This window comes from Haemaphysalis longicornis, unplaced genomic scaffold (genome assembly GCF_048455015.1).
Source record: "Haemaphysalis longicornis isolate Haplotype H1 unplaced genomic scaffold, Haemaphysalis longicornis Haplotype H1 scaffold_3, whole genome shotgun sequence".
In the NCBI taxonomy this organism is placed as follows: domain Eukaryota; kingdom Metazoa; phylum Arthropoda; class Arachnida; order Ixodida; family Ixodidae; genus Haemaphysalis; species Haemaphysalis longicornis.
In genome coordinates, this window is record NW_027526335.1 from 175527450 (window position 1) to 175539974 (window position 12525).

General features: G+C 50.0%; 1 protein-coding gene across 3 annotated transcripts in view; it reads left to right on the forward strand.

Annotated features, from left to right (window-relative positions):
• Window positions 1-12525, forward strand: part of LOC144175816 (fatty acid hydroxylase domain-containing protein 2-like) — a 122340-nt gene that overhangs the window by 98362 nt on the left and 11453 nt on the right. The gene's annotated exons all lie outside the window — the stretch shown is intronic.

The window sequence follows — 12525 nt, forward strand, 5'->3', positions numbered from 1 at the left end:
TGACCGACGTAATCCGAGAAGAAGTCCAAAACGCACTGGGAACTTCTACGCCATCGGAAGCACCCCGCGAACCACAAGCCTCGACCTACTCCTCGGCTGTTCGTCAACACCGCCCTGCTCCATCCCGTCGTCAAGAGGCCGAGCCATACCGCCGTCCAATGCCGCCCGCCCGACGCCTTGTAGACCAATACCAGACGCCAAGGAAGACCGACGTGTGGCGAACGCCCGATAATCGCCCGCTGTGCTACCACTGCGGAGAGGCCGACCACATCTACCGTCGCTGTCCCTACAAGAGGCTCGGTTTGCGAGGGTTCTCCATCGACGCCCCACGCCCCCGATACGGCCAGCGCCCTGCTGAGATCGAAGAATACCTCTCCAACACCAACCGAGGACCAGCCCGCTTCAACCGTTCACCGTCGCCCTACCCGTATCAGTCACCGAACCGCCGCAGCACTGCTGACTTCTCACGTGGAAGGTCCCCCAGCCCACGCGGGGGAAACTAAAAGCAGCAACTTCGGGGGGTAAAGTTGCACAACGGCGGAAAAATGAAAACCCTCCAACGACGCAGCCACTCGCTCAAGACCATCATTCACGACATGCCCTCAACCCGACGACCCGACCTAGCCCTAACGATTCTCCTGAACACGACGACAGCTACACGGCGCGACGCGTACCCGACCTGACCGAGACGTCCGTTGAGAAGACGACGACAACGACGATGCACAGTGCCCGACCGTCAACACGTACAAGTAGAGATACGACGCCCCGACGAACCCGGAACTCGAGGAAGACTGCATCTGACGTCAAGGTGTCCATCGACGGCTTTGACGTAGTCGCCCTCGTAGACACGGGAGCTGACAATTCGGTAATGAGCGGACCATTTGCGTTTAAACTGAAGAAAGTTATGACCAGATGGGACGGTCCGCACATACGCACAGCAGGAGGCCACCTCGTGACGCCAAGTGGAACGTGCACATCGCGCGTCACCATAGACGGCACAACGTACCCTGCGGCGTTCGTCATTCTGCCTAACTGCTCCCGCGACGTAATTCTTGGAATGGACTTTTGGATGGACAACGGTGCAATAATCCATCTGCAGACCAAGTCAATAACTTTTTCCCCCAATCACTCCATGACGCCGGAACCGAACCCCGAACGACGTGCTGCTGTAAGGATTGCCGATGATCATGTCACCCTGCCACCCCGCGCAAGCTTGATGGTCGCAGTCTACTGTGAAGATGCTGCTCCTGACGTCGACGCTATCGTAGACACCGATCAAAGGGTGCTTCTCAACCGTGGTGTGTCGGTCGCAAGAGGCATTGCGCGCTTCAAGGAACACCAATCCCACATTTTGGTTACGAATTTCACCGAGGAGTACCAGCATTTAAACAAGGGCGCGGCAATTGCATTCCTCGAAGAAGCGCAAGAAGCAAGTGACGTGATCGTGGTCGACGACTTTGAACGCACACCCGTAGAAACCTTCAAGCTCCCGCAGCCTTTCGACGTGAATCCGGCGCTACCGCAAGAACAACGGAACAAGTTATTGGCTTTGCTGCGTCGCTATAGCGAATGTTTTTCGTCGAGCGCAAAACTACGTCAGACCCCTCTAGCGAAGCACCGAATAATAACCGAAGATGGAGCCCGACCCACCCGACAGTCACCGTACCGCGTCTCTTGACACGAACGGGAAGCCATCCGGACTCAAGTCGACGACATGCTCAGCGACGACATTATACAGCCATCGAAAAGCCCCTGGGCTGCGCCCGTCGTACTCGTAAAGAAAAAAGACGGCACATTAAGGTTTTGTGTTGACTACCGGCGACTGAACAAAATCACGAAAAAGGACGTGTACCCCCTCCCCCGAATCGACGACGCCCTCGACCACCTCTGCCACGCGAAGTACTTCTCATCGATGGACCTGAAGACCGGCTACTGGCAAATTGAAGTGGACGAGAGAGACCGAGAGAAGACTGCATTTATAACCCCAGACGGCCTATACGAGTTCAAGGTGATGCCGTTTGGGCTGTGCACAGCACCAGCGACGTTTCAAAGAGTCATGGACACTGTGCTAGCTGGCCTTAAGTGGCACACCTGCCTCGTATACCTCGACGACGTAGTGGTATTCGCCCGGACTTTCGACGAACACCTTGCAAAGTTGGAGTCTGTACTCGAGGCCATTCGTACGTCGGGGTTCACGCTGAAGCCTGAAAAGTGTCGTTTCGCATACGGGGAACTCAAGTTCTTGGGCCACGTCGTCAACGCCGCGGGAGTCCTACCTGACCCGGCAAAAACTTCAGCCATTGCTAACTTCCCAAGGCCGAAAGACAAGAAGGGCGTGCGAAGATTTCTCGGGCTGTGCGCATACTACCGGCGCTTCGTCGCAAACTTCGCACGCATTGCAGAGGCACTCACGCGCTTGACGAAAGATAGCACCCCTTTCAGCTGGGAAAACGACCAAGAAGAAGCATTCTGCGAGCTCCAAAAACGCCTGCAAAGACCGCCCATGCTCGCTCATTTCGACAAAAATGCCGAAACGGAAATGCACACGGACGCCAGTGATATAGGCTTGGGTGCCGTCCTTGTCCAAAAGCAAAGCGGCTGCGAAAGGGTAATCGCCTATGCCAGCCGTGGTCTGTCGAAGGAGGAGAAAAACTATTCTGCCTCTGAGAAAGAGTGCCTGGCAATTATATGGGCGATTTCAAAATTTCGCCCATACGTGTATGGAAGGCCATTCAAGGTTGTAACAGACCACCATGCGCTTTGTTGGCTCGCCAATTTGAAGGACCCCTCTGCCCGTCTTGGGCGGTGGAGCTTGCGCCTGCAGGAGTTCGACGTTACAGTCGTTTATAAATCCGGCAGGAAACACTCCGACGCCGACTGCCTGTCCCGCGCCCCCGTCGACCCACCACCACAAGACGCTGAGGAAGACAGCGCGTTTTTCGGGATCGTGACGGAGAGCGACCTAGCCGCCCAGCAGCGTGCCGACCCCGACTTACGCGTCATAATCGAGTACCTCGAGGGATGCAACGTTGCCGTTCCTAGGACCTTCAAACGCAGCTTACCAGCATTCAGCCTGAGAAACTCCGTCCTCGTAAAGAAGAATTTCAGCCCCGGAACAAGAGCGAATTACCTTCTCGTCATCCCCGCGGACCTTCGTGACGAAATTTTGGAAGCGTGCCACGACGACCCGTCTTCCGGACATCTCGGCACAGCGCGCACTATTGGAAAAATAAAGGCGAGGTACTACTGGCCCGGCCTTACCTCTGACGTCACCCACTACGTCCGGAGCTGCCGTGACTGCCAGCGACGAAAAAAGCCGCCGACAAGACCCGCCGGACTTCTGCAGCCGATCGCCGTCCCATCGAGACCATTTCAACAGATTGGAATGGACCTTTTAGGCCCGTTCCCTACGTCGCGATCACAGAACAAGTGGATTGTCGTAGCGACAGACTACATGACGCGCTACGCAGAGACCGCAGCTCTTCCGAGGGGGACTGCACAAGAAGTGGCAAAGTTCTTTATAAGCCAAGTTGTGCTGCGACATGGAGCCCCGGAAGTCCTAATCACCGACCGCGGAACGGCATTTACTGCGGAGCTGATGCAAGGAGTATTACGCTACAGCAACACGGATCACCGAAGAACGACGGCGTACCACCCACAAACGAACGGACTTACAGAACGTCTGAACAAGACAATCGCAGATATGCTGTCAATGTACGTTGACGTTGAACTTAAGACTTGGGACGAAGTGCTCCCGTATGTCACGTTTGCGTACAACACGGCTATCCAGGAGACGACGCAGCTGACGCCGTTCGAGCTTGTCTACGGTAGAAGGCCAACTACGATGCTCGACGCCATGCTTCCGCACGTAGAAGACGACGACCTCAACGCCGACGTCCACGGATATCTTCAACGTGCGGAGGAGGCCCGCCAGCTCGCTCGAGTTCGTATAACGGACCAGCAGCTGGTGGATGCGGGCCGCTACAACCTCCGACGCCGAGACGCCGAGTACCGACCAGGGGATCGTGTGTGGGTTTGGACTCCCATCCGACGAAGCGGACTCATTGAGAATCTCCTGCGACGGTATTTCGGACCCTACCAGATTCTACGACGTGTCGGCCAACTTACCTACGAGGTGATCCCCGATGGTGATTCCGGAACATCACGACGACGCACGCGGCCCGAAGTCGTTCACGTGGTTCGCTTAAAACCTTTCTACGGACGATAACGAATTTTATTTTTATTTTCGGACTGTCGCTTATGTTAGCATCGGGTCGATGCACTCTTAGAGGGGGGGGGGGTAATGCCGCGAACCATACATTGGGTTGGTTTATTTGTGTTTTGCTTTTACCGCCCGGCTGCGCCGGTCTGTGTTATCTCTGCGCCAAGGGAAGAGCGTGTTCCATTCTTTCTTTCTGTGCCGCATGTGTTATCTGTCGTGATAGGGAGAGCATTCCGATCTAACGTGAACAGCCCAGAATAATCTTCTTGGATCTCCTATGTTCTCGATGTGAATCGACGTTTCGAGAACCACGCGCGCCGAAAGATAAAAAGCCTGCAGTGCGGACGCCGGGGCATTCGATTCGATGACACTCGCCTGTGCAAGTCACTTTGTTGACCGCTGCTTCGCCGCCTCTGTATTCTTTTGAGTTGTTAGGGGAGCACAAGTTCGCTCCAATAAACGTGTTTCTCATTCAAGACAACTGCATCGTTCTTGTCTTCGCGACAATATTATCACTGCACCCTTTAACGACTTCAGCGGCATGAGCATTGAGGTGAGATATTAAGGAATTCAAACATGTGTCATAAGAATAAATTGTCGTGTCATCAGCGTACAAAATACAACTAGAATGTTCCATTGGGTCGGAAAGGTCATTAATGTATACAAGGAAAAAAATGGGTCCCAAAATTCAACCCCTTGGTACTCCAATGTTGGTTAGTCTAGTACAAGAATTAGTATCATAAATAGAGACCACGGGCTTTCGATCACGAAAGTAATTGCGTATTAGGGAAAGCGCTGGACTACATACACCTAAAGCATTAATTTAGCAAAAGTATGTCGTGACTTAAAAAACTGAACGCTTTAGAAAAATCAATAAACCGGGCACCGGCAAATTTCCCTTCGTCAATGGCTGTTTTAAGATTATCAGTTATTGTAACGAGAGCTAATTCAGTAAACAGGTCGAAAGCCGACTCGAATAAATGACACGATACTAAATTTTGAGAAATAGTAGGTTAAGCGACTAACAAACCGCCTTTCAATTAGTTTGCTGAAGAAGGACAAAATAGCAATGGGGCGATAGCTTATTAACGAAGCCTTTCCACCCTTTTTGAAAACAGGAATAATTTTGGTTAGGAAAAACGACAGTTAGAAAAACGCTAGGAAAAACTAGGAAAAAGCCAGTTTTGAAAACTGGCGTTTCCATAACCAAGAAATACTTGGCTCCGTGCCTTCTGCTCAATGTAGGCTGTCAGGTTACCCTGATGAAGAACGAAACTGTATATTGCTACACAGCCCAAATATCTGCATCTATGCGTGTACACCATTGCGGGTACATAGAAAAGAAGCTTTCAATCGCTTGTTCGTTCCAATAGAAAGGGGGAGGGCTGTGGAACGGAGGTTGGATAGGAGGAATAGAGAGGGCGCTTGCGTCAGAAAAAAACCATAACGACCCCTCCTTATGACCACGACGATTGTTGAAACGCCAAGCTTTTTTGCGTGAGAATCAAATGGTGACGTGCAAATGTCAGAGCAAGAATCCAGTGGAGTGATCCTTGTGGTTAGTACATAATCGTTAAGTTGAATGAAGTCGTGTAACAAAGGTATTGTCTTTATCAATTCCAACGGTTTTCACACATTCCTACTTGAATCGATGACTCTGGAAGATTTTCTTTAAGATCAAGCTGCGTTTCTACCGCGTCAGAATGGCGCAATTGGATAGACGATGGCTTCATGAAGCGAGGAACAGAGGTTCGATTCCGACCTCCGGAACCCTTTTTGCTTTCTTGAAGCGGGTGTGGGAAGTTGGCTTTCCTGTAGAGCGTATTCCCGCGCGCGGAGCTTCATCAATCTGGCATACAAAGCTTCTCTTTCAAATATGCGCACTGTTGGCGCAAAGCCAACCTACCTCCGGCAAACTTTGGCTTTATTCGCACTCTCCGCGTTCGCTGCGCAGTTCACTGCGCAGTTCACTGTGCATTCGCGCTAGCGGCGACTTGCAGCGTCCGAGCACTTCCCGTAGAACGTTTGACCAAATTGCCACCGTCACGGTACACCTACAACACTTTGCCCATTATAGGTCGTGTAGTATAGAGACTGGATCAGCGTAACGCCAAAATCCTAATCAGGGAATCACACCGTTCTTGAACTTCCTTCCACGGCTTGTGCTGGATGCAACCTAGACCAGTCTCACTGTGACTACTTTTTTCTTTCGAAAATAGGCCTTCCGTCTCACTTTGCGGTGTGCACCCTCTCCTGTTGATTTATTTTTGATTTATTGATTCATTGATTCCTCAAAGGTCCCATTGGGACATTACATGAGGGGTGGGCATGACACGGCACTTGAAAAAAGGGGTAACAACATGGTAGCGGCAACAGACGATGTACAGTAATTATGGCGGCACTTCTATATAAGGGGTGGGTATGATACAGTACTAGAATAGAGGGTGACAGCAACGTACCGACAGCAACAGAATGGGTACACTAGTTATGGCGGCACTTCTTCAATGGCGTGATTGAAACGAGATTGGTCAATGATGGCAGCAACTGCAGCAGGTAGATCATTCCAGTCTCGGGATGTGCGTATGAAAAATGATTGTTTAAATGTATTAGTATGAGCACGTTCCGGATAGACTGCATTTTTGCATTGGTCCTGTTCCTCTCTATGCGTTTATTCTGCCTCCTCTTCCTAAAACGTGCCCAATTTAGTTCCACTTTGAGATAAGCAGCTTGTTAATAAATTTTTGAGGCGGTGAATCCTAATACAACTTGTGACGTGATGTGTGCTAATGTCACTTCTTTGTAGCTCGTTCCGTTTCGCTTTGCTTCATAGATGGTAAATGTTTCCATGGGGACACTGCATTGCTGGAATTCCTTGCGTTTTGTGGCGGGTGTTTATTACGGTAGCTCGTGGACTCAACTTTAGAGGATGGTGTACCTTGGCTCTCCTAATTTCTCACAATTTCGACATGCCCTGACTGGGGCTGTGGGATCATGGCTCGTCGAATCCGCGTACTGCTCTCTACGAGAATTTTTCGTGCATGTGTGACGAGCCTGACGACATTTTCGAACGGTTGACTCGCCATTGTCGTCGCCTTTGCAGTGTTCCCAAGAAAAGATCGTTTTATTCTGGTCAGATGTTGCCTTTGTCTCACGAGATCCTATCCTTCCAAAAGCACCGAATGGCTCAAGAACTCCCCAACCGTGTAGTATTTGGGGCTAACTCACAACACGGCGACTTTTGATACGACATTCCATGAACTGGCTACAGACAAGGGCCCCTGAATCATCCAACAGAAGATCGACTTCAATGCAACGAGACCGTTGTTTCATGGACGACGACTCACCTCTCCGGTGGCAACCTTCCACAGGTGGTCGGCTTTGGGTTGAAGGCTGATCCCAGGTACAGCAGCTGTACCTGTGACCAGAAGAAGTTTTCCTCCAACTCGTCCGCCACAGCTTTTCATAGATGTAATTAAGACACTCGTAGTGGGTACTCGCAAGTTATCCTTCCAAATGAAGAGAACTTTATTTGCTTTTACATGGAACATAACGTTGCCGTATTGACTCCACATGAACATTTGTACTAGACGGCATTTTCGTTTTGATGGCTCATCGTGCCCAAACGCAAGAAGGTGCAAGCTTGTCATTGCAAGCTCCTGCAGCCAAAGGGTACGGACGACATCTGCTATGATTGAGGGTAGGCTCTCTGCATCTACTAGGCCGCGGACGTAGTAGCATTGCTCATCTCGTTAAAATTGTAACCTGCCCGTCCACACCAGCACTTCCATGTCAAGACCAGGCGAGGGCAGATGTGCAGTTTACCGCCGTCCAGCTTCTGTAATCTCTTTGCTCCGATTTCCGCACCGATGAGGCATGCTGGCCGGAACACTTTGAATTACGCCGACATTCCCTTAGAAACTCCCTGTCGTGGTACCACGAAAGCATCATTTGTCATTCACCAAATTCATTCTATCCGGTTGACCGGTGCATTCATGGCTTTGGTCTGTAAAATGCTTATCAGAATGACACAACTGACAACTAAACTAATACTAGGAGGTAAAGCTTAACACCGCTGCAGGTGGAGGCATGAGCACATTTGCCGTTCCATATTGTGACCTTGTGGGAGCTTGGTGTCCTCTAATGCCGATCGTACTTCTTTCTTACTCCAATAAAAAGGTGCGTGAAAAGCGCATCAATCTCATCATCGTAAGAGGCGGGGTCGCAGTAACTCCGTCGATGGTGGACTATCCGCTTGCACGCTGTGACCTGTGCACGGTACTGGCTATTCGCTCTTGATATGCTGGTACGATGTACGTTGGCAAAGCTCTCGGAAGCACGGCCGTCATCATAGCAGGATACGTAGCTGAAGATATATTCAACGGAACCAGTCCTCGCGCCTGATATTGCACGTAGTCCTGAAGGTCGCGTAGTGCGCCGAAATCGTTAGGGGACAGTAGGGAAGGAAGCGATAAAAGCAGTGCCAGATAATGCTGCACGATTCAGCATGTGTCCGTTAAGTGTCGAGACAGAATTTGGACGGCGTCTTAGTAGCAGTCGGTCGCTTGCAGTCCGGCGATGGAATCAGCCGCTGAGCCACCCAGAAGAGACCTATGGTTTGAAACATCTCTCCTCTGGTTAGGCAATGGTTTTCAGGCAAGGATGCGTTAAAATGCATCCAAAAGCTGAGCCATTGGCAAAACTAGCTGGTGAACGTTTACAGCTGTACCGTTGTATGCTTCGCCTAGTTTCTAAGGCGATGACACCCATTACACTGATGATCTACCAAAGAAGGCAGTAGTGCTGTAGACACCTTCAGGGGTTGTCCACTCCATAGTGTGGCCTCCTTAGCCTTTAGGTGGCCTAGCATGCCTTTAGTGGCGTCCTCGTATTTCATCCCCCGGATAAACTGCGTGCAGCGATCTGTTCATCTTGTATTGATCCCTCAAGCTGTGCGTTCAGCATGCTCAGCTCTTCATTATCGAAATGTAGCCGATTTATGAGCGCGCCCATAGCCGACCGTATCCATAACAGCCTTGGCTTCGTTGATAAGCCGTGTGCTCTGCTGGCGATGGGCCGTTCTCTTTTCTTTTAGCTTGTGCATGCTATACCGCAGGCTCGCTAGCATTGTGCGCCCTGCCTCTGGTTTTACTTCGCTCGTTCCCTCATCTATTGGCTTGCTAAACCAGACTTCTGAGTTCCCGGATCTCAGCGTCATAGTATGATTTAGAAATGAGTCCACCACCACGAGACAGAATGACTAACTGTATTTTAAGTAAAACTGAATGAAAGGTAGCAAGCACATGGCGTCCGATGATCCTTCCTTTTTCCTTTTCTTCTTTCCCCCTTAGCCTCCCTGAATCACGTCCTTTTTTCTTTCGCCGTTAATTTGCTATTTGCGACCCAATACAATGCCACAAAGGGGTCCCTCCGAAACACCGCGGGAAGCCTCCTTCCCCCAAGGCCTTCCTTTTTTTATAAGTGCCTTCATCACAGCCATTTCTGGCACCAAGAAACGTTCTTCGCCATGTTAAGACAAAATAACCAATTGGGCCTCTTCGCACTTCTGCGGTAACTCTTGGCTGCGTATTCTAGGACTAGAGTTCAATTTCTCTATGGGGTACCGTACCTTCCCAGTAGAAAATAGCGAGGCTAGTGGCCATTCTGAGGCCAGGAGTATAACCAAGGACGTATCATTCTTTCCGCCCGAAAGCTTAGCTAAGCTGAGTCGATAAAATTATGAAACAACGATATTCAAGAGAATGACATGATACTTTGAGAGCAAACATTTATTCACCTAACATAAACGCCATTCACGAGAATTGAGCAGCAATCGACAACGTAATACCACGAGTTTTGTCTCTGGAAGCAAAATTTTATTAACGGACCTGTTCCCACTGCGAAATTTTGGACATGACATAATCATTTTATTCTGTTTTTCAGGGCTCAATTCTAGCATCTCTTGTTGCTCTTAGGGAAACTTTTACGCGTAGATAACAATGTAACGGTATAGGCGGGAACGTTTGATGTGCACTCCCGAGAGTTCCAACTGGATACTGCTGTAAAATGAGTCGTATGAAGCCGTCTCCCAATCAACGTTACCTTCATCCACTTAAGGGGAGTTCCGCGCCTGGCGTTCACAGCACCATACATACGGACGACCTCTGCATTTTAATTGCAGCGCCTGCAAATATTACCACGTAGAAAAGGCTACAGAATACTTCGGAAAATATGCCCATACCCTTCGTCCAGGTGAATGCGCCTTTGCCCCGAGAACAGTGTGGCCATGGCTTTTAGTCCAAAACACTTGAAGAAATGCCGATCGAGTTGCCCGCCAAGGTCACACCCTACACTATGTACCACGAACCGAAACATTCCTGTGAACCTTATAGACCGAGGCCTTTGTGGGGCTATGATTTCATGTTGTGAAGATTTGCTTCGCATAGCATGTTAACTTGTTTCCGTTGAACGAAGCCGTCTCTAGTTCCTTAGCGAGAACCTAATGCCTTCACACAAAGCACAGTCCCTTACCTCAAAATGAACAGGGTAGAGAAACTTTCGGGCAGACTAGAGGGGTTATATCAGCGACTTTAGATGGCAACGAACTCTAACCGCGATAACTGCGGATCGCTGGTAATCACATATACACGAAGAACCTAACAGCTGGTGGCACACCTGATGTTACAGTGCCCCGTTTGTACGCGAACAAGGCGCCCTGCGGTGCAGAAATTAGAGCCCGTAATTGCGGTACCAATGAACTTAAAAATACATCTCGTTCATAGCCGCCCCCATCAGCGGTTGCCTAACGAAATGATTTAAAATGTTACTGACATCTTCAGAAAGCTTTACTGAAGCGGTCAAACAAACTGAACATGGTGAATTTTTCTCGTTTTATTAACCATCTCTGCTCTTCTTTCTTCGGACCTATTATGTATAGCGCCGTTTTGGGTCCTCCCTTCGCCCGCCATTTAGAATGTTGCGGTTCAGATTCCGGCAAATATCCCGGCTTTGTCTTGAAGAAAACGATTTCGGTCTCTCTCTCTCTCTCTCACTCGCTCGGTCACTGGCTCTGTTTTGTACGCAAATTTATTTCCATCTTTAAGTATTTAGAACACAGAAGTGGCTTCAAAACATATGCACAAGCTCTCCATCATTACGAAAAAAATAGAAGATAGTAACTTGCTTTGCAAGCTGTCAAACAATGCCACAAAGCATTATAGACGTTCCGTAAAAAGCATTAGAAATACTAAAACGAATATTAGCATCCCTAAGTGTAGCTAATCTACACGCCAGGAAAAAGAAAGAAGATAGCACGAGAATCAGCTAGAGCATTCATTTCTTGCAGTTTAGTTAGTACTTGCAGACCTAAAATGAAAAGCGATTTTTCTCTGTCCTTTGTAATTCTGGCGCTATCACCCATAGAATAAAACTTGTTCGCTTACGTATAATGCCTCGAAATATACAGAAAATGTTTGTAAGTTGAGGCCACTACGTTTCTTATTTCGCGAAAACAAGGTAGCGACAAGGAATTTCGCACGTGTTCGTGATACATCAACACCCACTGTAGTTATAAGAGCCTGCGTGGACCAACATCAGGGCAACGGTGGGACTTCCGCCGGAGCTGGGACGATGTGGACCTCCTTCGCGGCCATAACGGCCCAGTTGGGCCGCGATAACAGGATTTCTGCCAACGACTTTCGAGACACTTTGACGCGCCTCGCTTTGCTCGCCAACGTGGTGGCATTGGGGGCGTATCAAATGAGTCACGTTTGGGCCGTTACTTTCAAGTCCGCGGAAGGCGTCAAGAAAATGTTAGCGCAGAGTGACGTAAAAGTGAGGGACCGGCGGTCCATTGTGATAGACCCTTCAAACCAGGAAGTTCGGCTGAAGCTTCACTGGCTTCTTTACAACGTGCCGGACGAAGATGTTTGCGCTGCGCTCACTCCGTACGGACGTGTCGTCGAAGTAAGCAGGAAGCATTGGCGTGTCGATGGCATACGGGATAACGGCTCAAATCTGTGGTCGGTGGCTCTCACGTTGAAACCGGGAGTGACCATTGATGACTTGCCGCATGAACTCCGAGTCGGGGGGGGGGGGGGGGGATAAGGCTCTCGTCGTTGTCGCCGGCAGGGCCCCCAGTGTTTGCGCTGCAACACCAAGGGCCATATCCGGCGCGACTGCAAAGTGCCACGCTGTTCCTCCTGCCGCAGCCACGGGCATGAGGCAAGTGCGTGCGTCAAGACGTATGCCAGCGTCACCGGGCCGACGAGGGAGGAACACCTGCGCAAAAACGTCATGGACGAGAT